General features: G+C 34.6%; 1 protein-coding gene across 1 annotated transcript in view; it reads left to right on the top strand.

Moving 5' to 3' along the window:
* si:dkey-247m21.3 (5-hydroxytryptamine receptor 4) overlaps positions 1-4,910 on the top strand; it is a 45,123-nt gene that overhangs the window by 1,903 nt on the left and 38,310 nt on the right. The window contains exon 2 of the mRNA XM_014002395.1: positions 3,423-3,640. The gene's annotated coding sequence lies outside the window, so the exon portion shown is untranslated. The remainder of the gene's footprint in view (positions 1-3,422; positions 3,641-4,910) is intronic.

Here is a 4,910-nt window from a genome sequence, read left to right as displayed (position 1 = left end):
GGGGGTAAATGTGTGCACATGACCACTCTGGATGGTGCAGTGGAATCAAACGCAGAAGGTACAGCAGGTAAGTGCTCTGTGTAGTCAAGCTGTCCTGTTAAAAAAAACACAATAAAACATGAGTGTTTTCTGGGAAGCTTTGATTCACTTTATTTATTTCACTTTATTAGTTGTGTTTTGTTAGATTTAGATTTAGATTTAGTCAATGGCTAATTTCCATCTGCAGTGCAGGTAAAGTTGTAACATTCCAAAATAAAACATAATTAGTACTTTTAGCAAYGATTAAAGTAAAAAAGGACGATGCATCATTTCTAATGAACATAGGCTATACAAATATAAAACTATTGAATTTCATATATAGAATAAAAATGGACTGTTTTATCATGTGCCTTGTTACCCCGTTCTCACCTGGTACACAGTCCAGTACATTGGTACTTACTGATGATTTTTTGGTTTTTATTATGTTTACTTCTTTCTTATCTTGTAACCTAAATTAATTTGATGTAAAGCATCTTATGAGTTTTACGTTGAAAGATGGCTAATAAATAAAATGTATTGACTTCTTACTATTTAATTGTGTATATAACAAGAAATTTAAACCCAAAAACCATTCTTAAAGTGTGTATGCTAGTAAGGGGTAGTATTATACACAAGAGTAAATTTTGATAGACTTTTTTAATGTACAACCACAATAAATTTCAATATTTCCTCGTATATAATTGAAATATCCCCCTTCCTCCCGTTGTAAGTCGCGCATAGCAAAGCATAAACAGTAGTTGTTTACTCACTGGAGTCAATGAAGAAAAAACTTTTATTTTCTTGTTAACCGTGGCGATGTAAAGAAGACTTGGACTTTAGTTGCATGTTCTGATAAATACATCTTCATAATTTACTAATTTTTATTCTGGTCTGGGAGCAGATTGTTTTTATCAATCACACACTGAACTGGAAACTTGTGTTGCTTGTCCTCTGCAGCAAAACACGCCCACACCAAAAATAATGTTTCACCACCAGAGGGCGCCCCGCAAAGGCTGAAAAATCCAGAAGTCTGTCTGAAATGAGTGGTGGCTTTATGATTAGATTTTTTATGCTTTTTAAGTTAAAAAAATTATGTTTTTATTATACTTGAAATTGTATTATACTTGAGTAAACAGGGTACCTGGTTGGTACGTATCTCTGAATCACAAAATGTACAAACCTTACAATGAAATGAAATTAAATGAAATGGTTAAATTAAAGTGAGTTTGAGCTCATTGAAAAATGATTCACTAATAAATAAATAAATAAATAAATAAATAAATAAATAAATAAATAAATTTCTGAACCTGCAGTATTTGCAGTATTTACAGTATTTGCTCTGTGTCAATGGACTTCCAGAGATCCCTTTTGTTTTCCTCTCCACCCTTATTTTTCTCTCCACAACTTTCTGGGCCAAGTGGAAAATCGTTAACAAATCTGACTCACTCCCGGTTCATGTTGCTCCTTTTTTTTTTTTTTTTTCAGCCCACCTCTCACACACAGACACACATTTGGGTCATTAAATGTGCTGCATATCTTTGTTCCACCTGAAGGCGAGTCCAGACTTTCCGTCTGACTGTGAATATTAATTATTTGAAGGACCCCCACCACCACCACCACCACCACCACCACACACACACACTAACAGCCCACTCCATCCTGTGTTCTGCTGATGTGTTGGACAGGTTTTTCTACCCTTTTTTTATTTGACAGCTTTTGGTGAATTAAACAACAACTTTTGGATTCTGAGTCCTCTGAGAATGTACTGTTGCTTTTCGAAGAAGTGCCAAACGTTTCCAGGCCACAGCATAGCTGCTACACATCTGCCCCCCTTCCTTCTGGTTGAACCAATCAATCAGAGACAGATCAATGCTTCCTGTTGGCCTGTTGCGTAAGCCTGTTTGATGAGGTCATAATGATCAAAGATAGCTGGAGCAGGAAAGAGGCTGAGCGGCTCCTCGTTTACTGAGCAAATTGCATTTATGTTTTAGAAGCAGCAGGTGTTAGACAGGAAATGACATAATGAAAAAAAAACATGCACAACAAATTCCAGTTTATGCTGTCTGCCTATTTATTTATTGGATCATTTAGCAAAACGATTCAGGATATTTTAGGGTTAAAATACATTGTAATGCTTATACTATGATTTTTTTGTGTTTACTCTGCGCCTTCGCATGTTTTATACCTTAATTTCTTAATTTTCTAAGAGTATGTATTTATCTGGTGAACTATAATTTGTCTAAAAAAAATGATGGTTCAGTCAATACAGCCATAATATGACAAGAGCAGACTGAAACCCTGCATTTTATTTTCAGCTGTTATGATTAAACACATATGTGACATCATATATTTTGAAATCAGAGTTAAAGACAACAAGAAAGTTTAAGCTGTGTACTTAAACAGGTAGTTTTTATTAAGGTAGAGTAAAAGTTGTCAGTTTATTGGGGGGGGGGGTAATATTGATTAAATCAAATTATGGGGTCATAACCCCCCTAACCCCCCTGCAAATTACGCTCATGGTCCAAACTCAGTATTTTAAAGTATAAATGACTCAAACCTGAGGTGGATTTTAATCCTTAGTCATCTACTGACATCTAGTGGTGAGATGCCACCACAGAACAATTCATAAGTAGGGAGTCATTTTTTAAAAATATTATCTTAATTAATTCATTTATTTTACAGGAACATGACTCTAATTTATAGCTGTTTTTTTCTGTTTGTTAATATTAATTAGCTGCGGTAGCCATCTTGAACTGGGTTGACTATTAAAGGTAATTAGATCTAAAAGCCCATTAAGTAACTATTATATTTTGTATGTTTCGTTTTATTACTTCAGTGTTTCATTATAATCCATTTATAGGTTAATAGTGCTCATGTGGCCCCCAATGAAAATGAATTTGATAACCCATAAAAAATAAAAATAAATATAATGATATGTCTCCTTTAATTGGAGTAGAGCACAAAGCTTCATCAGTTAGATGTGTATATAATGATTAAATTATGGGAGTTTAATTAAAATTCCAGTCCAGTAGTTCAACTGATCATGCATGGTTTAGTGTTCAGAGTATGTGTTGGGGATGACTCACAGCTACTACCACACCAAATTTGAGCATAATGTTTTTACAAATTGTATTTATTTATGTTTTTGTGTTTAAATGTTTGATAAGTCATTGGCTTTGGCGGCCATCTTGAATGGAATTGGCTCCAAAGTCGTTGGAGTTGTAGATGGATATTTGATGATTATTTTTGGAGAGTTTCATTAAAACCCGTCCATTGGTTCAGTAGATATTTTGCTAACAGACAAAGAAAGGAACACAATGTGGTTAAAAAATGTTCGACAGAACCTGTGACCCCTGAAGGCAGCATTGCTGCGTTCACTGTTGTCGCGTCATGGTTTCTTTAAGCCACCAGATGGCAGCATCGTCCCCTCTCTCCTTCCCTCTGTCTCCCTCTCTCTTTTCACGGCGCGAGGGGAACTGTCAGCGAGTTGTCACCCTCAGTTCAGACTTCCAGGCACGCGGCGCTGTTTGGATTCTCTTCTGTTCAGGTGGAACWACAGCGGACATCAGCGCGTGGAGGGTGAGACTCTGCTGGAGGAACGGAGGCGAGGAGCCCGCAACAGGTGAGCCAGATGACACTAAAAAGTTTGACGAAGGTGGGATTTTGAATCCCCCTTTTTTTTATTGGTTTATGAACAGTTGGAAGTTTGCGCTTTTTAACGCACCATCACGTTATTATAAATATATCATTAATAATCTTTATCATGTTAATATCCAATACATGTCATAATAATGTAATGTATCATCACATGTACCACCAAATACTAAACTGCACATCTTCAAGTTTAGAAATTAAATATTATAAATACATTTTTTTTCATAAATTACTATATGTCTGTTATAATTGTTATGTGTTTTAATCTCTGTAACAAAGAACGTGTTTCTTTTAGGCAGGAACTAAGAAGTGAAACTTGAGAACCTTCATTGAACTTCCTGTAGTTCAGTAGTCACTCTAATTGTTTTATGACCAGATATCATTTATGTTTTAAGGTGTGTTGCCCTGAGACTACACCTAGCTTTTAAGAGATAAACTATAAATAGATACTTATCTTCTGCTGTTTGGTGACTCCTCGATTTTGGCTCAAGATAATCTCTCAAAGAATGTATTAAAAATACATTTCTCTGTCAAGATGTGTGTGCTTTGCCACCCAGGACTGTTGAATTTTTGAATACAACAAATTAACTTTAAGATCATTACCACATGATTCTGTTTTTCTTTGGCTGTAGGCAGCTCTAATTGCGCTGCAGATAATTAAAACACGATGTGGGTTTGTTTCCATGGTTTAAATTTGTTAAAGGCATGAAGAAAAAACTACAACATAATACTTGTGAAAATATATTATAGACTGTGAAGTAGATTTACAATCAAATATTGCTGGATTTGTTTTTTTCTCAAATTAAGGGCCTAATTAAGTGTTAATATAAAACCTTTTCKTACCTTCAGCATAAAAAGATGAACAAAGCAACTCTATTGAAGCAAAAATGTTGGTTTTCTAGGACACTAATGTATTATTTTTAGAGACAAAAGTTAGCACTCAGGAGACAAAGAGATAATAGTTCTGTGTATACCGCGTCCCAACTCGCTCTGTCTTGTTGATCAGTGTAATATGAAACTGTTTTAAACCTCAGATCATTGATTGAAACTATCACATTAAAAAAAAATGAAAAATCATAAAGGAAAGATTTGCCTGAATCAACCTGGAAAATTATACAAAGTGTATTATTATTATTATTATTATTATTATTATTATTTTGTGTGGAGTCTGACACTCTTCTCTTTTATGGAGTGTGTGTCTTCAGAGATCTTAAAATTCTAATTAATATTAAGTAATG

This window comes from Austrofundulus limnaeus, unplaced genomic scaffold (assembly GCF_001266775.1).
Source record: "Austrofundulus limnaeus strain Quisiro unplaced genomic scaffold, Austrofundulus_limnaeus-1.0 Scaffold13, whole genome shotgun sequence".
In the NCBI taxonomy this organism is placed as follows: domain Eukaryota; kingdom Metazoa; phylum Chordata; class Actinopteri; order Cyprinodontiformes; family Rivulidae; genus Austrofundulus; species Austrofundulus limnaeus.
The sequence above is the reverse complement of the archived record's forward strand: the minus strand, read 5'-3'. Positions and strand labels throughout refer to the sequence as shown.